This window comes from Catharus ustulatus, chromosome 3, assembly GCF_009819885.2.
Source record: "Catharus ustulatus isolate bCatUst1 chromosome 3, bCatUst1.pri.v2, whole genome shotgun sequence".
NCBI classification, from domain to species: Eukaryota; Metazoa; Chordata; class Aves; order Passeriformes; family Turdidae; genus Catharus; species Catharus ustulatus.
Genome location: NC_046223.1, coordinates 78,627,163 through 78,654,111, shown reverse-complemented (window position 1 = coordinate 78,654,111; position 26,949 = coordinate 78,627,163).

Sequence of the window (26,949 nt, the reverse complement as noted above, 5' to 3'; positions counted from 1 at the left end):
GTATATTTTGGGTTCACCTTTATTGAAGGAATTGACTTATCATAGGTTTCTGTTTGCCCCATTCTGCAAAGAGAGTACTTAACATGTCAAGTAAAAAAAATGAATGATGGAAGGTTTAGTAAACAATTCCCATCTGACATGCATCAAAAATAAAAACTGTGGATTTTATTACTTCTCAATTGATGTACACATAAATATAGAATTTTAAATGTTTGGATGTATCCATCAGTTCCCAAGGACTGCTTTGATTTTCTTTATTCACATATTCTAAGTATCAGGGGAGAGCAGTATATTTCTCAAAATAAGGAAGACCTATTGAATTTGACTATAGCCTTAAAGAAACACCCCCACAGATGCCCTTTATAATGTCACTTTTAAAATAAAGGAACATGTTCCTTTGCACTGGAAGCAGCTGGCTTCACCAAATTGTGTATAATTTTAAATGATAAAGCCATTTTTCTAGCTCTTGCTTTTAGAGATGTAATTTGAATACCCAGGAAATCAATATCTGCTTTGTTACATGATTACAACCAAATAATTGAAATATCAGAAGGGCAGTGAGCCACAGAGCCTTTGTACTGAACAAATAAGACATTACAGTGACGATGCTTTGAGTATAAATGCAGGTCTTAATTTAACTGTGTGCAACTTCTGAACGTACTTTTTAGCACTCTACAATAGGTGTGCATAAATGAACATCTGAAAACAGCAGCGACACTTTTCAGCACTCAGCAGTGTCGTCAGTTTTCAAATGAAACTTCCCGTTGCTCACCATAGCACTGCTGCAGACAAGCCACAGAAAGTCCATTCAGGGAAGAATATTATGCAAAATCAAGCCAAAGTGACGAGATTGATTTTAGACGAGTCTGAAGGCTGGAAACAAGCTGCTGCTTTTTGCAAGCTAGGAACAATGTTTTATAAACCCTGGTTCCTCTGAAAAACAGAATAAAAAGAAAGGATCTGTATAAGGGAAATAATTCATGTTTTCACTTGTGAAGAAAAAAGGATTCTCCCTTATGATATAAAATCAGGAGAATCTGTAGGTGAAGCACAAGTCAAGGTTAATATAAATTATGTATCTGCTACTTAGTTGCACAGCAGAGCAAAGGAAAAAAAACAGGCTTTCTTATCAAAAGAGGACTGCAATATTATTTCAAAGATATTCACTGTGATTGTAGGATAATAGTTTTAAAACTGGAGTAAGCATGAAGGTTGAGCAGCTTGCTTAATGAAGCGCTAGCCTTTCATCCCTAGCAGTATAATTTAAATCCATCTTTCAGTCCTAAGTAAAATGAGTGTCCTCATCTTTGTCCCTCATGGGCAGTAATACACATTATATAACCACTGCATGTAATTTGACACAATTTACTACAAGCAACAGCCATTTTGTCAGTAGAACACCAAGCTTTAGCTGTCACAAAAGTTGAAATAACTCTTTTTTATTTTTTTCCAATACAGTAACTTTCAAGAATACTTATGTTTTTACTAAGGAGTCTATAATAATCCCCACATTTCCCACTGAAACCCTCATTCCAGCTGTGATTCCTTATCTCCAACTTCTGCATCAATTCTTCTAACATCCAGATTTTAACAATGAAGTTTGTGTTACATCTATTATTTCCTTTATTTATTAAGTATCCACAGGATTTCACTTTTAGATCCAAAACTCCTGGAATCTTATGTACAACGTCATTAACTACTTTTGAGAAATTAAGCAAGGGGAAAGTAGCATTAAGTGAAATTTTGCAGGTAGCCTTATAGCTGATTTTCAGTTACCTAATCTGTAGAATTGCTTACTTCTTTTATTAATTTCAATAATATACTACATCATTGTGTATTCATAACTTACAGGGATGAATGTGAGACTACATGTAGATGTCAACCTAAAATTATTTTTCAATATACACAATAAATAGTTGTCACATTTGTGTGTGTCTTTTCAAATAAAGTGATCCAACAAACACTGATGTTGAGACTGCCCAAAGGCAAATCTATGAGACTTAGAAGATTTTCACTGCAAAATCACCTAGTGACATAATGAGTGACAGTGATTACATTGTCAGGATATAGGTGAGATACTTTTGACATTTTTCTCAATATTTCACCTGCCATGTAAATAACTTTCGAAGTTAGGGGTTTCATTCTTTAAGAAACATTAATTGATGCTTATTTTGTGCAGTGAACACAGAGCTTTAATTCATGTCAAGAGGGTTTTTACTGTTTGTTCATTAGTACAAAGTCAAAATTTTGGTCAAATTCAAGCCCATTAACCTGGACTAGGCAGGTAATATATGTACAGTAATTTCACCAATATAAGCCGCACCATTTTGACTAAAATTTTAGTCCGAACCCAAAGTGCAGCTTTTCATCAAGTGCGGCTTATATATGGACAAAGAACAAAAAGTTGCTGTTTCAGTTTGGAGGACAGGTGTCTGCTGAGAAAGGCAGGAACTTCTCTTTGAAATGGAGAATGTAAACCCCCTCCCTCCAAATTATTATCATTTTGAAATCAAGGGGCTTTCAAGCAAAAATACGGGAATTAGGAATAACAGTTCTTTTCTAGGGAAATTTAAATAGAAATACAGTACTACAAAGAAACAAACTCCAAACCCTGACAAAGTCAGAGTACAACCTGACACCCTGTCAGGCAGGGAGTTGGTAGCAGTCCCATTCAATTGTGGCTGCAGTCCTCTTGCAGTGACAGATGTGATTCAGTTGGAGCAGTACTCCTGTAGAAGGTGCAGTTTCCCTCCGGAGGCCCAGTGGTGATGTGGAGAAATCCGGTTTTCCTCTGGAGTCCAGTGGAGAAAGGGGCTTCCTTAGTGTCCCAAAACCTCTGTTTTTATCTTGGTAAGAAATGTTGGGCTCTTCCCCCTGGCTGGAGCAAATTCCAATGGGATGCAGTAATTTTATCAGTCACACAGTGAGACTCAATGGGCCATTAGCAGAAAATGACTTGCTGGAGGAAGAATGGGTTGTGAAAACATGAAGAACAATGCCCCGCCTGGTTTCAATGTATGGCCCATTAGCAGAATATCCGCCGTTGAGATAAGGATCACTGCCCCCACCCTCAACAGATGGTGATAGAATGGATACCTTTTATCACACTCTGTATTGTAACGTGCGGCTTATAATCAGGTGCGGCTTATGTAAGGACAAAGAATGAAAAGTTGCTGGCACCCGGAAGTGCGGCTTATACTCAGTACGGCTTATAATAGTGAAATTACTGTAATTCTCCTTGAGTGCCTCAAGAGGAAATGGTTTCAAGTTGCACTAGGGAAAGTTGAGGTTGGGTATCGAGAAGAATGTCTTCAGCAAAAGAGATATCAAACGTTGCAACAGACTGTGCAGGGAAGTGTTTGAGTACCCATCCCTGGAAGTATTTAGGTCATGTAGATGTGGCACTTAGGGACTAGATTTAGTGGCGGACTTGGTAGTGCTGTGTTAGTGGTTGGATTTGATGATCTCAAGGCTTTTTCTATGTTAACAATTCTATAATTTCTGATTTGTTCACACTGTGTGCGTGTGCAAATATGAATTCTTACTCTGCTACTCCCATAATTTAATGGTAAAATTTCTATATAGTGACTGTATCAGTGGTTCCTTCTGCATAGTATGCAGTCTGTACCTTATTTTTTTGTTTGCTCAACACTATCAGATGCATTTGTTCTCTTCTGTGTAGTGAAAAGTAAAGCTGTAAAGTTTTAGTAAGAACAGCAGCCTCAGTGAATTAAATCCTACCTCAGCAAAAGCAACTGCAAATGCAGCTACACAAACACAGAGTTTGACTCTGATTACTACCAAAATTATTTTACACATATTTGTAAGAAAAATAGTTTCCAGTAAAGTTTCCATAGAATAGCTAAATCTGACTAAGAAGCAATTAAAGAAGCATTGTACTGGTGTATTCACTAGGATACGCAAATTAAAAAAAAAATATTTGGGACATTATCCCCATTTGGATTCTGACATACAGTAAAGATCCTTCTAAATTCTGAAAGGGTCATATATTTTTTTGATTTGAAGGTACAAGATAAATGCATGTAAAAAGACTAATGATAAATAATTAATTTAGAATTTAAAAAATGATAGTGTTTTTATTTAATGCTCATGCACTCTAAAGCACATCTTTGCAATCTGTAATTAAACGACCCCACTAGTGAAAGTTATTATATCACAAAAGGAAAAAAAAAAATCCCCTCCTCTCTTAGGATTACAAATTATCCATGTCTGTTTACTTGCAAACCATACATCTTGTGTTAGCCAATAAGGTTTTAGGCCTTATTTTGTCTAACTACAATCCAATTTACTTGCAGCTATTTTCATGCAGACAATTAATTCAGAAAGGAGTGTGGGGATGTCCTGGGGTTACTCTGTGATTCTGAATTGTATCCCCATTTGTCTGTTTAGCCCAGAAAGCTGAAACATTATTGATTCTTAACAACATGATACTCCATTCTTGTAATGCATTAATACGAATTTTGTTTAAGTAATAATAACATAAAGGTGTGTTTTGTGTGAGTGTAATGGCTTCCCATACTCTTCCTGGCTCTGATAATACAGAAGCAATGTTTAAAATTACCTGGAATTTAATCACTTCTCTGGAAACAGGTGTATGCATCCAGACTAATATTTTCATTCATTTCTGTACACGAGAAACTTTCTTCTGCAAAATTAATACAAAACCCCAATACTCAATAGTACTCTAATAACAGCAAGCTGTGTTTTCTTGGGGCAAGTTGGAAGGGCCTAAGGATAAAACAGAGAACACATGAACTGGATTATGACTTGACATAGTACTTAAATCTACTCTTCTAATAAGCCTAAAATACCACATCAAGGAGAATTTCAAAGACTACCTTTTTACAAAGTCTGTAGAGAAGTCTCTTTTTCTCAGTCTCAAAAGCTTTCAAGGGCAAAAAGGCCAAGACATGAACACTGTCTTGTCTGCAAAATTCACATCAAATATAGCATTTAGGAACAGTTTTCTATTCCATGTTTTATGAGAGACATTTAAACAGTTACTGGCTTAGATTTCATTTAATTATTAAAGAAGGCATTCAATCTTGAGTATTTTTTATAAATTCTTTTGACAGAAGGAAAGCCCACTGAAATTCACTGATTATCAGTTTAATATTGTGTACTGTGAAAAATGACTATGCTTTTTTGATTATTAAAATGCAATCATGATTTTTCAAAAAGACACTTTGCTTGGTTAACCTTAAGGTGGAGGCTACAAGGTTAACACTAGTTGTTACCTACAGGCCCAGAGTGCACTGATCTGTAAAGATATTACCAAAGAAAAATCTATATGATTCTATTAAATTAAAACTGACATCTACCTCATCATCATCATGAAAAGAAAACAGAAAAGGCCACGGAAGCAAATATCTCATTATCAAGTGTGACAAAGATTTAATTAGGGTAATTTCTCAAGAATATTTGCTTACTGGGCTGTGGCTTTTTTATGTCTCTGATTCTTCAAATATTTAAAGTCTGTGCTGCCTCTACAATAAATGAGCAATAAATTCAGCAATGTCCTCATACAACATTTTTCCCTTTTTTTCCCTCACATAAAGGGGAAATGCCCAGATTCACTGGAGCAGAAATCATTCTTTGTACTGCACTGAGTAAAAGCTGTTGCAGGAATGGAGCTCAGAGCTGTAATCCAGCCACATTTTAATGCTGAATTTCACTGAAAACAGGAAGCAGCTCTTGGAATTCTAAACCTTTATTTCTTTTTAAATGCAGTTCTTGCGGGATATATATATATATATTTATATATATATATATATTCACACTAATATATATATATTTATTTATATTTAGGGTACCTATGGAGTTGTAATACTGACTTAGTATAATAATAACTTTGTTAAGTTCTTCTTCACTAAGACGTGAGGAAATGTGGAATTGTATTCCAGCAAATGCGCATGTCCATATAGTGTCAAGAAGGCCTGACTTCTTTAGTTACATTTATTAAAATAATCATTCTCTTAGTGGGGCTAAGGGTTAACTAACCTCACTGCTTGTTGTTATAAGAATGCCAATTTTATTGGATGGTTTGCATTAGAAATATTGCACACTTTTATAAACATAGAGGTTTATAATGATAAATTTTACGCAAAATAGCTGTGTTTATAGATACAATTTTTGGTTTTATTACTATGCCCAAGTTTCTTCCCTTCCCCTTCCCCTTCCCCTTCCCCTTCCCCTTCCCCTTCCCCTTCCCCTTCCCCTTCCCCTTCCCCTTCCCTTCCCCTTTTTAATAAAATGTCAATACTAATATTTCATTTACTGGAATTAGATATACAACCCTTTCTCTACAAGAAAGGAGAAGCATTTTTTTCATTGGTTCCCTGAATTTCCTGTGTATTGCTTTTACATTTATTTTAATTCGGATGTATATTTATTTTCTCTGTAATTTTCATCAAATAATGTCCCCAGATACTACAAGCTGAGTCTTTACGGCAAATCTTGGACCTATGTGCTTTGCTTTGTTTTGTTCAGTCACTTAATGACAGAGCACACCTTCAATCCTCTGTGAAGTGCAGGATGAATATTTCCATAAGGCAAGCTGATTTTGCTTTCCCTATGCATAGCAGCTAAAATAGATTGCCAGGTAAGCTGGTGTGTCTTCAGGTGCTACTTCCATAACCATAAAGAGAGTTAAAAATGTCACAAGAAAAAGTGCTAAGCAAATGCATTATTTAATGTGAATCCTCAATATGAGACTCTGGAGTGAAAAGGTTACACAGGCAGAAGGCCATTCTGCAGCCCCCAGGTGGAACGGCCAGAGGAATCCTTCTTGAATGGTCCCTTGAATGGGGAGCACTGGGGATTAGGGCCTCTCTTTCTCTTGGATAAGGTCTGGCAAAGGAACTGACTCCAGTGGAGAATGTCAAACCTATTGGAGGTTACTTTGTGTTGCAAAGCAGCTGCATAAAAAGAGAGTTAATTCTCAGCTCCCCAGAAGTCATCTATACTTAGTTTCAGGAACATAAGCTTCATGTGGCCAAAGGCTAATGATAAAGTTAAGACATTTCCCAGATGAAAAGCTGAGGGCACAAACTAACTGCCAATAAAACTGAAAAAGAGTGAAAAAACCTGAGAAACTTAGAGTGGTTTTAGTATTTCTATGAATGATGTATACTTTTCTTTTAGGAGCTTGCATCCAGAGAATTAAATATTGCTTTGTCTCCATTGCTAGGTGTAAGAGAAATTATAAGAGAAATACACATGTGCTTTTTTTTTTTTTTTTAACAAGCAAGTGAAAGTGTTTGTCTTTATTTTTTTCAGTGCAATAATGTGCAAGAATCTGTTACAAATGAGAAAATGATCAATAGTAACAGCAATGTCGTGTCTCATAGCTGTGTCTTAAAATGAAAATCAGTCTCCATGTAGAAGAAAGAGCAGTCAAGACAATTCTCTTCTCAGGCTGTGGAATAAGTACATAAATAAGATAAAAGCATTGTGAAAAAATAAATTCAGTCCAACAACCATGCAATTTATTCTTAAAGTACTATAGTGAATGCAGAATTTTACTACCATAAGCTGCCATATAAATGACTTTAATTCATATGGCTATCTTCAAGATTAGTAGAAAATACTTCATGGTCAGTTAAAATATGTATTTGTGCGGGTACATATTTGTATTTGTGTGGGTATATAAGTGCACATATTATTTCTAAAGTGCTAAACAGCTCAAACTCATATTATGAGTTAATTATGTTGATCCTCAAGAGCCCAAGAAGGGCAAGTGAATTAACTGTGAAATGTGAGGAATAGAGAAGGTAATAGGCATGATGGAAAAGAAGGAGGCAAGTGATGTGATATTTGTTTAATTTAAGACAGTCTGCTATATGTAACATTCTCAGAAGCTGATGCAGATGCTAAATTAAATTAAAGTAAAATAGGCTATGTTATTGGATATTATTTCTTTATATCACTATATATCGCTGAAAAGGTGTAAGAAGAAAAAAGACACTATTTTATAATCAGCAAGTCTGGACGATGTATTATCTGTAGTTATACAAGATGCAAGTCTGAGCTACATGCGAACAAACAGTGACAGTCTTCCTTTACAATTGTGAATAAAAATAGGTATTTTTGAAGGAAAGTAATTATTTAAATTATTCTGATCAGTTCATCACTGCTAAGGTGTTAGAAGAATGATTATGCTAAGAGCTATACACCAAAGTTGAAACTGTATGAACATTGGAACAAAACTGAAGAGAAAAAATAATGATGAGTGGTTTAGGTGGAACAAACTCAAGAAAGCCTGGAAACACCACTTCTCATCTAGTCTAGAAGAGACCAAGAGACTAAAATAATCCTCAAATACGTGGATGATTATTAGGAAGACAATTCATGATCAATACTTTACCTGAGGACAGAACAATTCACAACTGACTTAATTTGAAGAAAGAAATACTCACATTAGTTTAAGAAAAAATATTTTTAAAATATTTCTTAAACTGTAGAGATAGTTAAGCACTGCAACAAGCTGCCCAGGGATATAGTGGAACTTCTGTTATTAGATCTATTTAATTAACATATTTTTAAATAATGTTTCTACTTAAGAATGATTTCTACATTCCTAAAAATGAGATTATTTTCTTTCTTGAAAAACTATACCTATATGCAAGCCTTAAATTATTTTATCTGTGAAAATTTTACCCAGAGGAAATGAAATATTGTAAAAAGAGAATAATACTAAAATCAGACAGCAGATCATGAGATCACTGAGACAAAGCTTCTAACAGGGGTTTGGAGGCCACATTCAGGAGTTTGGAGAATTCAATTGTTCTTTAAAAGGTTCTTGACCACTACTGTAAAATCATTTTTAAAGAATGAAATGACAGCTCTCTATTTGAATTTGAATGATTTTTGATTATACCAAAGATGATCTTCAGTGCCATTTTTCGTAGCTTTTCTAGTGAGTATTTCAGATTTTTCTTTCTCACAAATAGGACATGTAAGTTTTTCTTATTAGGTTTTGTTTGTTTAATTGAGAATCCTGACCTTTGGTTAATTAAATTTATTAAATTTTTATTAATATTGAGTCAGAAATGATAGTCAGTCTCCAAATATTCCAGGGAGATCTACTAGTATAAGTGAATTTGAAAAGCCCAGTTCACATGCATGATAGTTTACTGGAGAGAAAAAAAACCCCAAAAAAACCAAACCTGTGGTTGCATGAATTAAGCTTATCAGTCCAGATGTGATATGCAAGATAAACATTCCTTTGTGCTATCTTGGCACAAAGCAATAATTCATTGATTGTGTTAATTATTAGTATGCTGCACAACATCTCTCTTGGCCAGATAACCAGCTATGCTATGCAAAATCTCCCCAAGCATTACAGGTCAGGTAATTTTTTGACACTGCTCTGGTGATAATATTTCATAGTTGTATAAATGGTGACAGCTTTGTGGGCTAAATTTGAAAACTCCTATCAGCCTTCTAGGGAAGGGAATTTGGCTGCAGGGCTTCACAGAGCTTGAGCTCAAGTCTTGACTTCCTGATGGTGCAAACCGAGTAAACGGGGAACAGAGAGATTTGGAAACAGAGAGCACCTGGAGTAGTAGGGCAGCTTTTTATGCCCCAAAATAAGACGTGAGAGAATAAGGGTAAAAGAAAATAATTTCCCAGCCCCACCTTGTCTTTCTTGTACTCTGTGAAACAGAATGAGCAGAATGGATTGTCCCATTCTCTGCCTTGTACTCTGAACAGTACAACATTGTAGACAAATTTGGGTGAACTCTGCTAAAAACACCAGTAGTTTTCACGAAGAAATTCCCCATTTTCAACCTTTCTGTTGCTGATAAAAATATTAAAATGTTTGAAAACGGTTTATTTAAACAATGACTCCACTATTTTTTCTTTCCTTTTGTTCCTTATTACTTTATTTTCTGGGCGCCTTACTTTTTTTTTTTGTATCCCACTGCCTGTTTTGAAGTGGACTGTGTCAGTGGTCAGGTAAGGGAACGCAATGTAGATTCAGCTTACTCATATTGGAATTGCTATTTTCAGCACAACAGCATTAATGGAAAATATGTAGATCTTCTATGTATACAGCAAATACTTATGTATAATAATTTCACGATTATAAGCCGCAATGAGTATAAGCCGCACTTCCGGGTGCCAGCAACTTTTCATTCTTTGTCCTTACATAAGCCGCACCTGATTATAAGCCGCACGTTACAATACAGAGTGTGATAAAAGGTATCTATTCTATCACCATCTGTTGAGAGTGGGGGCAGTGATCCTTATCTCAATGGCAGATATTCTGCTGATGGGCCATCCATTGAAACCAGGCAGGGCATTGTTCTTTATCTTTTCACAACCCATCCTTCCTCCAGCCAGTCATTTTCTGCTAATGGCCCATTGAGTCCCACTGTGGGACTGATAAAATTACTGCATCTCATTGGAAGCTGCTCCAGCCAGGGGGAAGAGCCCAACATTTCTTACCAAGATAAAAACAGAAGTTTTGGGACGCTAAGGAAGCCCCTTTCTACACTGGACTCCAGAGGAAAACTGGATTTCTCCACATCACCACTGAACCTCCGGAGGGAAACTACACTTTCTGCAGGAGCACTGCTTCAACTGAATCACATCTGTCACTGCAAGAGGACTGCAGCCACCATTGAATGGGACTGCTACCAACTCCCTGCCTGACAGGGTGTCAGGTTGTACTCTGACTTTGTCAGGGTTTGGAGTTTGTTTCTTTGTAGTACTTTATTTCTATTTTAATTTCCCTAGTAAAGAACCGTTATTCCTAATTCCCGTATTTTTGCTTGAAAGCCCCTTGATTTCAAAATGATAATAATTTGGAGGGAGGGGGTTTACATTCTCCATTTCAAAGAGAAGTTCCTGTCTTTCTAAGCAGACACCTGTCCTCCAAACTGAAACAGCAACTTTTTGTTCTTCGTCCGTATATAAGCCGCACCTGATTAAGAGCTGCACTTTGGGTTCGGACCAAAATTTTAGTCAAAATTTTGGGGCTTATAATCGTGAAATTACTGTAATTTTGCACATGAATCTCGGGGCAGAAGCCTACTGAAACAATGGCTTTTACACAGAGCAGAGAGAAAAACGGGCTGAAAAAGGAACAAAGAAACAAGACAAAAAATAATTGAAAACCAAGATGTTTTAAGGGCCAGATTTAACAAGGCTGGTTAGATCTGGAGTTCTCTTTTTTGTTTGTTTTCTCCTCTCTGTATGAATGCTGTCCATTGAGCAGTGTTTATCTATGTTGAAGAAAATCTTAGCTATTTTTCTACAAAGAGATCAGTTTCAAGGAGTTTGGAAGTTCTGGTGTTCTCTAAAGACAAGATGGCTTAGAACAAATCTTGCCTTATGCCCTCACTAATAACCTACAACAATGTTTCTACTGTGCAAATGCTGATTACACATCAAGATTCCTATTCCCATACTTTTTTTTTCAAGAACCAATTTTGCTAAATTATGCTATACAGTAAGTTGCACAGAAGTTGTACAGGCCTCCTAAAAAAGAAAAAAATTAGAAAAAAAAAAGGGATTTGTTGGTCTTGAAATTGTCCAGCAAATTTAAAGGTAGATAGGGTTATATGAATATAGGAAATTTAGATTTTTTTACTAGTATCACCAAAGAAAGTAAAAATATCTTTTCCCATAAACCTGATATGCTATAAACAGGGAAAACATTTCAAAGTACAGTAATTTCACGATTATAAGCCGCACCATTTTGACTAAAATTTTGGTCCGAACCCAAAGTGTGGCTTATAATCAGGTGCGGCTTATATACGGACAAAGAACAAAAAGTTGCTGTTTTAGTTTGGAGGACAGGTGTCTGCTGAGAAAGGCAGGAACTTCTCTTTGAAATGGAGAATGTAAACCCCCTCCCTCCAAATTATTATCATTTTGAAATCAAGGGGCTTTCAGGCAAAAATATGGGAATTAGGAATAACAGTTCTTTTCTAGGGAAATTTAAATAGAAATACAGTACTACAAAGAAACAAACTCCAAACCCTGACAAAGTCAGAGTACAACCTGACACCCTGTCAGGCAGGGAGTTGGTAGCAGTCCCATTCAATGGTGGCTGCAGTCCTCTTGCAGTGACAGATGTGGTTCAGTTGGAGCAGTGCTCCTGTACAAGGTGCAGTTTCCCTCCGGAGGTCCAGTGGTGATGTGGAGAAATCCGGTTTTCCTCTGGAGTCCAGTGGAGAAAGGGGCTTCCTTAGTGTCTCAAAACCTCTGTTTTTATCTTGGTAAGAAATGCTGGGCTCTTCCCCCTGGCTGGAGCAGCTTCCAATGGGATGCAGTAATTTTATCAGTCACACAGTGGGACTCAATGGGCCATTAGCAGAAAATGACTGGTTGGAGGAAGGATGGGTTGTGAAAAGATAAAGAACAATGCCCCGCCTGGTTTCAATGGATGGCCCATCAGCAGAATATCTGCCATTGAGATAAGGATCACTGCCCCCACTCTCAACAGATGGTGATAGAATAGATACCTTTTATCACACTCTGTATTGTAACGTGCGGCTTATAATCAGGTGCGGCTTATGTAAGGACAAAGAATGAAAAGTTGCTGGCACCCGGAAGTGCGGCTTATACTGAGTGCGGCTTATAATTGTGAAATTACTGTACTTAATGAAATAAATGTCAAACTTTTTTTCCAAGCTGAAAGGAGGTATCACTGTTGCTATTTTAAAAGGAAGACTTGAAAAAATGTGTATGCAATCTCAAAACTTATAGAAGACACTGGGTAAAAACCTGTTCTTAATAAATTTCAAAACTATTATTGGTGTACTATTTATTTGACCTAAGAGTATCTCTGTGAATGGCAGAGGCACTAACAGTCCCACTGAAGTGACTCAAAGAAAGCTGAGGTTTAATACAACTGACAATAAACCAATATTTTTATGTTGTCAACTTCAAATGATTCAAAATTAATAAAAAATACATTCCTCTTAATTTTCAAATAATTCAAAATTGGATATTTGAATGAACTATGAATTAAAAAAACCTCAACATTTAAAAAATAAACAAACAGGTCTTATTACTTTCTAACTGTTTTTTTTTTAGCTTTTTCCTTTCTCTCCCCCCCCACCCCATAAGATCCTACTCTTGATCTAGAAAAAATTTGTGAGAGTAAGCTTGGGTTTCTAGATTTCTGTCTGCTATGGAGTACTGAAAACCAATATTGGGCTATATTATCATCTCAGAAAATGATATATAAAAGAATCTCTTCATACACTTGAGAAGCATTTGAGAAGGAAACGTAGTTCACATCTCTCACTGCAGCAAAATGAGAATCCACTGCATCACACCTGATAACTAAGTCAAGCCCATATGCACTTCTTCCACATAACAGATTGAATAAGAATGCAAAACCTAACTAGAAGGAGTTTGTAGAGCATTTTTACACCAGTTTTCTACAGACGGTAATTTATTATTAAAAAAAAAGAAAAGAAAAAGAAAATGATTGGTGTTTTAGTGTATCTGTGTTTAGCTTGGTGTCTCATATTCAGAAGTGTCATTGACAAAATTAATATCTAGCAGGGGTACTTTCTAAATGTTCTGATTAAATCTGAAGTTCTAATGGAGGTTTATCTGTTTGAAAGTGCTATGCTTGTGTGGCCTTGTAATGCTAGTGACATTTCTCTTCCCAGTCAGACAATGGAAAAGAAAGAGAAAACAAAATAGTTTCTGGTGTAAAAGATTTCAGATCTCCACACAAAGGAATCATCACTTACATTAGAACTATCTATCATTCACAAAATACTGATGCTGTTAATCTGTTCTAAATTTTCAGCCTGGATTCTTAAGCTTTTCTCAGAGATCTAAGAAATACCTTAGTGGAAACAAATCCTGTTAGAGAGCACGATGGAAAAGATGTGTTGTAAAAGCTGCTTATCTCACCAAATTTTTCACACAAGGGGAAAAACTGCACCTCAGCAAAGAACATAGGCATGCCCATCAGGCCAACGTGCAGGCAGCCACCATCGCCTCAGTTCCTCTGTGCCCTGCTCCCACTGGAACAAACACGAGCACATGAGAAAATGCAGGCAAGATGAACACAGATGGAAACCCAATTGGATCCAACAGATCCCTTAGCTTGAATTTCTGATCCAATAAATATATCTGCAAATTTTTTTTCTTTCAACAAACATTTATTATTCCTTTTAGTTTCCTTGATTATTTTTCCTTTTGTCAGTTCCCATGATCATATCTAAATAATGATAAAGCTATTTCCTGGAAGGCTGAAAGAGAAATTTTCTGTCAAATGTTAAACTATGCAAGAGCACAAGACAATAAGTGTAATGGAGAAGCAACTGGTGACTGTGTGTCAAAATAATTTTATTAGAGTTCTGCATAAGTGATAATGAAAAGGTTGCCTTTAAACAACAGGGTTGTAAATAGAAGAATAGCTGGTTGGAGATTGTTGGGTAATTTTGAGTGAAGAGTTTTGATCAATAGATACATCACTTCCTCTTGTGAGTGAAGAACTTGGGAACTTCCATCTATCTGGAATGGAGTGGTAGAAAGAAATGAATGGACAGCAAAGAACATAAATACAAGTAGAAATTAAGTCAAAAAGGGAAGAATTAATGAGAGAGAGAGGTTAAAGAATACCCAGAAGAAAAGCTAGCAGTAGTTCCTAATAAAGAACATGTTCTGGATTAACTCTGACTACAGATTTCAGTGCAGAAAATCACTAGACCAGAATCAACTATGGGTACAGGAAAATCTGGTAGAAGAAGCATGAAAGGCAAAAAGGTCAGTAACCTAAGCTGACCAGAGAGATGATAGCTAAGAAAGAAAACTTCAGGTCTTTTTGCTCTGCTATAAGGAATTAACTTAGAAACAACAGACCAGAAAGCCTGATAAAAGCAGAAAGTTATTGCATTAAGTCTGTAACAGGAGGAGTTTCCTATGTGAAGGCAAGCTAAAAGTTAGGGTAGCAGCTATTCTTGACTCTAAATATTGCCAATGTATCCCAAGAGCAACAAGGCAGAGGAAGATAGAATATGAGTACAGGGAAAGCAGCAGCATTGATTAAAATATAAGGTAAACAGTAGTGTAAGCTTGGAGTATACTGCAAATTTTTGTTCCCAGGTAAGCCCATGAAACAAAATCTACTCTTGTAATCAGACATGAACAGCAGGAGCAACCCACAAAGTTAATGATGGACTCAATTTCATTTAGTCTATAATGAGAAACAATAATTATGATAAGCATCCTTGGACTTCACCTTTTTCTCCCACCTTGTCCATTTATGCAAACACTTATGTGCATGTAAATAGCTGGGTGCCATGGAGACCTGCTTGCTGCCTTAGTTCAATCCACTTCTGCCTAGCATTTTATCAAACTCATCAGTTTAGAAAGGAAAGACATTTGGTCGAAGCTCAGGGAGGAAAAAATTACTCTGCCATGCACACTTCTCATTTTAAAATACATAATTTATCATACACTAAAAAATAATACTCTTTTGTACAAACTAAACTGATTATTTAAGTATGCAACACATGTGAATGTTTCTTCTATGGAGCAAAACTATTATAACAAAATTTTCTGCTGTAACTCACTATTTTCATAAACTATTTAGGTAGTCCAAGAATGAAAAATGAACAAATTTAGGAAAATCAAACTCCCTTAAAAAGCAATTGGGACAACAAAAATAAAATGGAAAGATTCATCAAATAGAATGTTTGCAACAGTTGAAGCCTGCTCTATTCAGAGAAGGTGATAATCTGTTCATTAAAATCTCCTTAATCTCTTATTATTTTATCAAATTTCAAAATATAGTGCTGAATAGGAAGTTAGGTGTTTCTGATATTTGAATAACAGTTTTTTGCAATTTAATTTACAGAAACAATTAGAAAGCAAAAATATTTCATAAGTGATGGAAGACAAAGCATTAGATCTCCTCACAAAATCTGTGAATTTAGCTTATAGATATGTTCCCCAAAATTGAATTTAAGGTAAAATATTTCTGTGGTTCATAAATTTTCTTCCTAAACCTTGTGTCCTAGTTGTGGCCAGGATAGGGATAATCTTTTGCCAAGCCAGGAGGGGGATGGATAGGACCCAGACGTTACTCAGTACCATTTTACATAATTTTCCATGAATGGGGAAGGGCTCATTTCTGAGTTGGAGTAACATGGCTGCAGTCAGGCTCTGAAGTAAGCATTTTCCATGTTAATCCCTCTTCTTTGGCAAATACTCTAACATATTACAGAGGTCCTAGACTCATTTTTGGATTAGAAAGAACGCCTAGTTCTAAAACACACAAAACATCCCACAACTAATTAACTCTGATGAAAACGGTGTAATTTGGAGATTCAGTGAATGGCAATGGAAGTTAGAAAGCAAATTGTTGATGCAGTTTGGAAAATATTTATTTCTCAGAATGACCCTACTATAGTGCACAAGATGCCTGGTAGTCACAGATTCATCTGTGATTTTTTTATATGAGTTTTGTTGCTTCTAATTGTCCAGTAGATGCACACATTTTGACTGTGCAGTGGTTGTAATTATTCACCCATTGACATTTTGGAAAAGATTTGAACATACCTCCAGGGAAAACAATAGTTATTTAAGAAAGGATTGGGAACTACATTTGGAGTAAAGTGAGAAGATACATGTGTAAAACAAAATGAGGTCTTCATGAATGCTGTTAGACTCAAAGTGACAAACTGAAGCTAAACACTATCCATGTACCTTAAGTACTACTAGTAGCAGCTTTCAGAAAACACCTGTTTTGCACATCATTTATTCAGCATATAGGGGCTGGTTATGCTATACTGGCTGATGTCAAAAAACAAAGAGACAATAAAGGTCTCTAAAAACCATATGTAGACTCAGATTTCAGTTTAGCATCTTCATGAAGAAAATTAGCATTCAACAGAAGAAAGATAAAGTTATGTAGTGGGCAGTGTAATGTCACTCAGCCCAAAGTTAAAGAACTTTACATATTTATAGCCTACTTTTCAAAAGTTTTCATGGGTAAGATTTTACTCCAGGCACAATTAGGACGTCAGTAACACAAAAAGAAAGCAGCTTTTGAGACAGAAAAGACAGATGATCTGGACTTAGACAGTAGAAATAAAAAGTGTAAATAGATTGAAGTGGAAATTCATGTCCTGCAAGAAACATTACGATAACTTGAGCTGCCCAAAGATGAGGGACTGATCAAATTAGCCATTCAGCCATCCTTCTCTTTTTCAGACAGTAAAGAGAAAGATGGATTTCATCCTTCTGATTTGGAACACTCATTTAGAGCAGAGTGTATTAATTTTCCCATAAAATAGAGAGGGACTACAAGCTGATCAACTTAGACTCAATGTTGTAATTTTTACATGCATATATATGTAATTAACGCCTTCACAGGAGTAAAAGTCTCGCTTATGCAGTAAAGCCAATCATCCAAATGACTGCTTTGGTTTCAGTAGTTCAGAGGGCATATTAAAAGTAAAATATCCACTCAACAGAAAATAAAATCAAGTATATTTTCAATTAGATAGCTTCAATTAACTTGAGACACCCTCCTAATAAATCTATTAATGATGTGGAAAATTGTGCAAGATTTGTTTGAAAAGCTGGGTCAGTAATGCACTTGCATTGAACTTTAAAACTATATTCCTTAGCTGATAATGATGAAATCATACTTTGATATAAATCAATATTATTTGTAGCTGTTATAATGTCTAAAATAATACCACTTTCTTTACAGTAATTTCACGAATACAAGCCGCACCAATTTGACCAAAATTTTGGTGGAAACCCGGAAGTGCGGCTAATATTCCGGGGCGGCTAATCTATTAACAAAATTCTAAAAGCTGCCAACACGGAAGTGAGAGCCCGCGGCAGCCCCAAGCCAAGCTGGAGCCCGGCCGGCCCCGGCAGAGGTGGGAAAGCCTGGCAGAGGCGGGGCCTGCAGTGTGGGGGGCGGGCGGCTGAGCCTGAGCCAGCAGGGCGGGGCAGGGAGGGCGGCAGAGCCTGAGCCAGCAGGGCGGGGGAGCCCGGGAGAACTGGGGCTAGCAGTGCAGGGGAGCATGGCAGAAGCAGGAAGGCCGACGGGTGGGGCTGCCTGGCAGCGGGGGAAGCCCAGCAGAATCGGGGCCAGCAGCGTGGGGGAGCCCGGCGGAGCGTGGGCATGCAGTGCCGGCCAGGGCGAGGAAACACGGCGGCGGTGCAGATGGGAGGGGGCGGCCGGCGAGCCTGGCAGCGGCAGCAGTGCCTGGCCCGCCGGCAGGGCGACTACGTAAACAACGCAGCGGCGACGCGGCCGGCATGCCTGCCAGCGGCGGCAGTGCCTGGCCCGCCGGCAGGGCGACTACGTAAACAACGCAGCGGCGACGCGGCCGGCATGCCTGCCAGCGGCGGCAGTGCCTGGCCCGCCGGCAGGGCGACTACGTAAACAACGCAGCGGCGACGCGGCCGGCATGCCTGCCAGCGGCGGCAGTGCCTGGCCCGCCGGCAGGGCGACTACGTAAACAACGCAGCGGCGACGCGGCCGGCATGCCTGCCAGCGGCGGCAGTGCCTGGCCCGCCGGCAGGGCGACTACGTAAACAACGCAGCGGCGACGCGGCCGGCATGCCTGCCAGCAGCGGCAGTGCCTGGCCCGCCAGCAGGGCGACTACGTAAACAACGCAGCGGCGAGGCGGCCGGCATGCCTGCCTGCGGCGGCAGTGCCTGGCCCGCCAGCAGGGCGACTACGTAAACAACGCAGCGGTGACGCGGCCGGCATGCCTGCCAGCGGCGGCAGTGCCTGGCCCGCCGGCAGGGCTAGGGAACGCGGCGCGGCCAGCGAGCTGGGCGGCGGCAGCCCGCCGGCAGGGCTAGGTAACGCGGCAGCGGGGCGGTGCTGACGGGAGAGGGGGGCCAGCGAGCCCGGCGGCGGCAGGCCGCCGGCAGGGCTAGGTAACGCGGCAGCGGGGCGGTGCTGACGGGAGAGGGGGGCCAGCGAGCCCGGTGGCGGCAGGCCGCCGGCAGGGCTAGGGAACGTGGCGCGGCCAGCGAGCCGGGCGGCGGCAGCCCGCCGGCAGGGCTAGGGAACGCGGCAGCGGGGCGGTGCTGACGGGAGAGGGGGGCCAGCGAGCCCGGCGGAGGCAGCCCGCCGGCAGGGCTAGGGAACGCGGCGCGGGCGGCGAGCCGGGCGGCGGCAGCCCGCCGGCAGGGCTAGGGAACGCGGCAGCGGGGCGGTGCAGATGGGAGAGGGGGGCCAGCGAGCCCGGCGGCGGTAGGCCGCCGGCAGGGCTAGGGAACGCGGCGCGGCCAGCGAGCCGGGCGGCGGCAGGCCGCCGGCAGGGCTAGGGAACGCGGCGCGGCTAGCGAGCCAGGCGGCGGCAGCCCGCCGGCAGGGTTAGGGAACGCGGCAGCGGGGCGGTGCTGACGGGAGAGGGGGGCCAGCGAGCCCGGCGGCGGCAGGCCGCCGGCAGGGCTAGGGAACGCGGCGTGGCCAGCGAGCCGGGCGGCGGCAGGCCGCCGGCAGGGCTGGGGAACGCGGCGCGGCGCGGCCGCTGAGCCGGGCGGCGGCGGCGGCAGCCCGCCGGCAGGGCTAGGGAACGCGGCGCGGGCGGCGAGCCGGGCGGCGGCAGCCCGCCGGCAGGGCTAGGGAACGTGGCAGTGGGGCGGTGCTGACGGGAGAGGGGGGCCAGCGAGCCCGGCGGCGGCGGCGGCAGCACCACCCGGCCAGCCCCGCCGAGCCGTGGCACTGAGCTGGGCTACCCGGCCCCATTGGCAACCATGAGCGGGCCGAGCCTTCCTGGCCCCGCCCCGAGCCAGTAAAGCCCGCTATGCCGCGATCCTGTTACTAATTGGCCAATTTGTGAAAGCTGCACACGGATTCTCGCGACGAACGAAAGTGCGGCTAATATTCGGGGTGCGGCTTATCTATTGACAAAGACAGCAACATTGTCGAGGCACCGGAAGTGCGGCTTATAATCCGTGCGGCTTGTATTCGTGAAACTACTGTACTCGCCCTGCCGGCGGGCCAGCCACTGCCGCCGCTGGCAGGCATGCTGGCCGCCTCGCCGCTGCGTTGTTTACGTAGTCGCCCTGCCGGCGGGCCAGGCACTGCCGCCGCTGGCAGGCATGCCGGCCGCCTCGCCGCTGCGTAGTTTACGTAGTCGCCCTGCCGGCGGGCCAGGCACTGCCGCCGCTGGCAGGCATGCCGGCCGCGTCGCCGCTGCGTTGTTTACGTAGTCGCCCTGCCGGCGGGCCAGGCACTGCCGCCGCTGGCAGGCATGCCGGCCACGTCGCCGCTGCGTTGTTTACGTAGTCGCCCTGCCGGCGGGCCAGGCACTGCCGCCGCTGGCAGGCATGCCGGCCGCGTCGCCGCTGCGTTGTTTACGTAGTCGCCCTGCCGGCGGGCCAGGCACTGCCGCCGCCGGCAGGCATGCCGGCCGCGTCGCCGCTGCGTTGTTTACGTAGTCGCCCTGCCGGCGGGCCAGGCACTGCCGCCGCTGGCAGGCATGCCGGCCGCGTCGCCGCTGCGTTGTTTACGTAGTCGCCCTGCTGGCGGGCCAGGCACTGCCGCCGCTGGCAGGCATGCCGGCCGCGTCGCCGCTGCGTTGTTTACGTAGTCGCCCTGCCGGCGGGCCAGGCACTGCCGCCGCTGGCAGGCATGCCGGCCGCGTCGCCGCTGCGTTGTTTACGTAGTCGCCCTGCCGGCGGGCCAGGCACTGCCGCCGCTGCCAGGCTCGCTGGCCGCCCCCTCCCATCTGCACTGCCGCTGCGTTTCCTCGCCCTGGCCAGCACTGCAGGCCCCCGCACCGCCAGGCTCCCCCACGCTGCTGGCCCCGATTCTGCTGGGCTTCCCCCGCTGCCAGGCAGCCCCACCCGTCGGCCTTCCTGCTTCTGCCATGCTCCCCTGCACTGCTAGCCCCAGTTCTCCCGGGCTCCCCCGCCCTGCTGGCTCAGGCTCTGCCGCCCTCCCTGCCCCGCCCTGCTGGCTCAGGCTCAGCCGCCCGCCCCCCACACTGCAGGCCCCGCCTCTGCCAGGCTTTCCCACCTCTGCCGGGGCCGGCCGGGCTCCAGCTTGGCTTGGGGCTGCCGCGGGCTCTCACTTCCGTGTTGGCAGCTTTTAGAATTTTGTTAATAGATTAGCCGCCCCGGAATATTAGCCGCACTTCCGGGTTTACACCAAAATTTTGGTCAAATTGGTGCGGCTTGTATTCGTGAAATTACTGTACTTGAGTAACAAATGCTTCAAATTGACCAAATTCCTGAATAACTTCAAGTCCAGAAATCAATTCTTTAAAAAAACCCCATACAATACTACTACATTTTCCAGCAGTTGACAGTGGTATCAGTTGCATTAAATATCTGTGCTATGGGATTTTTTTGGAGATGATGCTACAGAGAATAAAATTTATATACTCTTCAGGTTCATTAATCTCTACTGCATAAAATGCTGAGCCAAATTCTGATAAAATCAGATGTCTGGATGTTCATAGCTTAGAGTCTGTGGACTCAGGAATACTTTCCCTAATGGACATCACATAATTTTAATTTCATGTGCATGTATTTTCAGAAATAACCAGTGTAAATTAGTTGCATCAAGTAGTTTGATCAGTTTCCTCTCATAAAATTTCAGGGAGCAAAGAGAGACCAGAGCCCCAAAATCTCTTGTAGAAAAGTGTTCCTAGAGTGGTTGCTGGATAACATAAGAGGATTGTGGAGGTGCTCACATGACCCACGCTTGGGGTAGCCCAGTGGCCCCAGTCCCCAGCTCTTACAGCAAGAAGTGTGAGTGTGCACTGTTGGCTTGGGACCAGAAGCAGAAATACCAAGGGAAGCAGCCTGAAAAAAGACATGGAGCCAGCACGAGCAGTTGTGAGGCAGAGCAGACCTCGGAGGCAGATGGACGGCAGCAGCACCCAACCTCTGCCAACCTGTCATGTGCTGCTCCAGCAGTGTCTGTGACCCAGGGTTGGGAGCAGAGTGAGCTGCCTGGGAGCTGGCGCTGTGCTGGTGGTGTGTCCTCCTGGGGATCACTTACAGGGCTGGGAAATGCGCAGCTGCTGAACACTTTGTAACTGCCTAGTATTGTGATTTATCACTTGTGTTGGTATTGATCTTTGTTAATGTGTTGTTCATAAATCAATGAACTGCTTCAATCCTAATGTGGTCTGAACCATGCAAACTGACTGGTTTTCCCCTGTGACAGGATCCAACACAATTTACTTTTATTTTGCCCAAGGTCAGAAACATGGCATTTTTTAAGCTAGTCTCTACATCATGGACATCTTTCCCTTCTTCCAGCATCATACCTTTAGGGAAAGGGGTGGCAGGCAGAGCTAACAGTCCAAAACTCATTGTTCAGACACAAAAAACTATACTGAAAACCTCAAAATTCATATTTCTTTCCAAATATTCTCTTCCCAGCTAATTTGCCCACTATTTCTTGGTCTTCAGTTTCTCACTTCACCATTTTCTTTGTTTATACTGGGAAAACAAGCAAATAAATTCCTCACTTCAGGAGCAACTTTGGTAGGAGTGGCTCTTAAGTTCTGTCCGTTCTCTTCTCTGTTGAGCTGATCATCTCTGTACAGATGATAATCTCCTTTAACATGCAGCAATGTTCTAACTGTAATTGTTTTATGGTAGAACTACCGTCATTTAGCTAAAACACAGACATTCCCTGACCAACAGGTGTGAAAATATTCTTATAATAATAATTTACTGGACAACGTTGCTGAAATTTTATCTTTTAAGATGGACTACCAAAATATGAAAATCCCTAGTCTGACAATTTCTCATTTCAAAGGCAAATTTGTCTGCTACAAGACTAATAGATAAAATATGATAATTCCTCTTCCTTGATTTAAAAGATAGAGTATTTAAATTTGTACAAACAAATCAATAGCTTAAAAATTCCCAGCTGTTCATCTCTTTTTATGTATTTATTTTTCTGAGATGAAGGCAAGCCATCTAGTTAAGGTGCTTATTGCTGAAAAGTGAAATAGAATGTGATATGAAAAAGATATAAACAATATCATAATTTTTCTCCCTATTTTTCAAATAGATAGATACTCAGGGAGAAGGATGGAGAAAGACATACCCAGATTACATGCTTTCATAAAGCACATACTCAAGTTAAAATCAAGTAGATCCTTAAGTGTTTTGCTTAATCAGAATCCAAATCTCTCAGAAGGAGGTAAGTATTTGGAGCAGGTAAGAGATTAGATTAGGACAGTAGACAAGTAAGACTGTTTAATTATCCTTTCACAGGCCACCCAATGCTTGCTTCAGGCTCTTTTCTCTGAAAAAAAATATTTATCAGAAGATTTATTAACTACTTGCTGAATTTAAATTTTAAAGTTCTCCTGTCACTTTCCTGGAAAGCAACTGCATGTGCAGCAATTGTTATAGGCTGGCCAATTTTTTCAATGTCTCCATTCCAAAATTTTGCTAAAGGATTGATTCTTATGCATTGTCAGCATCCTCTGGTATGTAAAATCTCCATGAAGATTTAGCCTACAGGTTTAAACTTTGCATTTGAACAAGCCAAAGTAGCCTCCAAGCTGCACCAAGACTAAAACTTGAAGAACCACAAGCAGAGGAAAAACAATAAATTTATGTATATAGACATGTGCTATGTGCATGAAAAATACTTTTCTAGCTATAACTATAATCCCTTATTTTATTTTTTTTTTCATTTAATGTATTGATTCATTTTTTTCCTTTTGCTTAGCATGCCGGTATTGGTCTGGTTTGCAGAGTTATTAACAGATAACTGGTCAAGCCAGTGAGTATGGATGAAGTCTGTATCAGTATGGTTTCAAGAATTCCTCTGATTTCAGGATAAGAATAAAGCATTTAAGAAATATTCTCATGAGTTATGGAAATCAAAGTAGATCTGGTTTTAGATTGTGGCATGAACAATGTATTTTTGGTTCCAAAATATATGCATACATGTTCAACAAGAATAAGAACAAACCCAAAAGTTGCTGTATTGCCTTCTTCCTTCTGATGTGAAACAATTTGACTCTATACCTGGTTGCAGGAAATCCAAAGGCCTTATTATTTAGGTCTACAAGACTTTGACAACTGGATCTACAACCACGTGAAATGATCTAACGTAGATAACTCATAACAGGATTTCATGTGTTTTACAAGTACCTGGCAGAAGAACAGACTAAAATCCATACTTTTCTATTGACAGTTTACACAGGAACATGAACTAAAATGTCTTCAAAGCATCAGCATCTCTAGTGCTTCCATGGATGTTATGCTTTCTGGGTGCTTCTGAAGAACATCTTTTCATATGTCATTTCAGTGGCTTAAAATGACATATTTACTTAAGTGTGCTCTTATTTTAGCCCATATACTGAACAGTTGAATTTACAGGAGTGGTTGGTGTTTTAGCGTGAAATTACAAAGGATGTCTTATTAGGTAAAGAACTTCCATTGGTCTAAGATAGCAGGGTGGCCTGACAGACGGCTCTCACACAGAGACATCTGAGGAGGCTGGAGCTAATGGATTTTCACTACTTTGTCATTACTTCATTGGCATAATTCAGATGAGCAAGTTTTACAGTAAGGCTCAAAAATTCTTCTTTTGGCACTAGAGAGCAAAATCTTTTCATTCAAGAAGTATTGATTTATTATCTATTTATAAGACAAGTATTATGTTAATTCTATTTCAAGAGTGCTTCTACCATGGATAAACTTGTTGTCTCCAAATCTGCTTCTACTGTACAGAATCAGACATATCATAGAATTCAGAGACCACACAGAAATCCCACACATAGATGTAGCTATCTAATCTTCCCAGAAATATGTACATATTATTCACAGGAAAATATATATGGAGAAAAATTTTCCCAGTAAGATTGATCCAGATGATATAAAATATGAATATAGTCAAAATATTTTTAAGAGCTAGTAAAATACTACCTAATTTTCCCAGAGATCAGCAACTAAATCAAGCCTAGGGTCTTCATGGCAAAGATTCAGTTAAAAATATACTCCTTTGATCTTTTATTTGGAAGTAACTAAACAAAAGAACAACATGTTGACATAGTATCCAGTGTTAGAGGAAGGTAGAGAGATCTCTGCTAGTCTAATAAGTTCTCTTTATCACAAAAAAAAAAAAAGGCATTTTCTCTTTGTATCAGACTTCATTTGATCAAAAGCTCTTTTTACTCGCACCATTTAACAAATTTGCAGGTCAACAATTTTGTGTTTTGTCACATGTAAAAGTCCAGAGTAAAATTCATCTGCAGGAGATCAGAATATTGGTGTTTACTTAGGAGCCAACTGGATGAGAACTTTACGCACTGCCTCACTTCCACCTGCTGTGTTATATTTTTACTTCCCTGCAACCTGCAGGAAAGCTGCTGCTGGTTTTGGATAGTTGGGCAGAAAGCCGTGTGGACTCCTGCCATGCTACTGTTCAGTTTCCTATCTCAGGTGGCACTGGCCAAGGTCTTTGGACATCCGCTCTCATTTGTCCCCACGCAACTCTCATCTCCAGAATCTTCCTTCATTTGCAGGATCCTCCTCCCATTCACAATCTTTGCCACCTTTTTTCCAGGCCCCTTTATTTTTTCTGTGACCAGCTCCTATCAAGGACTCTCTTTACACCACCCAAGGACTTTATTTTCCTAATTATATTAGACTGCCTACAGACGAATAATGTATCATCCTTCTCATCAGTGATTCTGTCTCATGTCCCTTTACTAATTGGAGGGCTCATTATGCAAAATTTTTTCAGTCCAGGTGATAGAGAAGTTTGCAGTCAGTCTACCCATGGTGCAGCTAGCAAGTAGGAGGTTTGTACTTGAGCATTCAGAAGCCACACTTTATACATTAGCACACACACATGCACACACATCTATCTTTTCAGACAACTTCATAATTTCATCATTTGCATTGTTTACTAAGCCTTTTATCTAACATTAGCTTTATATCTTGCTTGTAAGAAGAGGATCTTGCACAGATATTGAAAGACTGATCCAGCAGAGTAAGGTGCTACAACACTTCAGCATCTAAGCTACACTGCAATGCCAGTTGGCATCATTGCAAATAGAGTTGCTTGATGGGAAAACACACTTTCTTGGAGAACCCTGCCAAGACTATGCATACATATAGAATACAGGAAAATTAAACCAATTAAACATCCAAACCCAAATCAAACCAAACCAACTAATTAGCTAAACAAACAAACAAAACTAAACAAACAAACAAACAAACAACTGTCATCCAAACAAACAAAACTCAACAGACAAACTCCAAAACAAACTAACACTGGAATCTTTTTCCAGCATGACCTCCAGCAGAAACAGTTTTACTTGCATATTCAACTCTATAAAATCAATTTCCCTTGTGAAAACGAGGTGCAAATATTGGCTTTTGTGTGATGAGGTCTTATGTACTTCATTAAGATGCTGAACACTGTCCCTGAGTGCCTCCTGTGAGTGATTTTGTGGTCGCAATCTCTCAGGATTTAGCACAACAGACTTTACATTAACATTTGTCTCAATGCTATGGGTCTTAATCTGTTGAAATTAAAAAAAACAAAACTCAAGTCGACTTGATGACAGGGCTTGAATATAAAGAAACAGAACACTAGAGGGGCATAGTTGGTTAATTGAACATAGTTGAACACAGCAATCTGAAGTTTCAGGAAAGAGATGCTTGGATTTGTAGTCCAGAAGAGGAACCTAAAGTCTTTTTCCCCTGTCCTGGAAACTATAGGCCAGAAAACACAGGACACTCTTATTGCATCCTGCTTGAGTCCTACATTAAAAGACCAAAAGCCAGAAATTATATTTTGCCACATGAAAGAACTTGGGAGACTCAGGGGTTTATCTTACGTTTTTGAAATAACACTAACTTGCCCAAACAACCATGGTAAATAGATTGTGTATTGCTTTGATTGTGAAACTTGGGAGGGAAAGGGATAGAGATAGGAGAACAAAAAACAAAAAGAATCCCCACACTAAAAT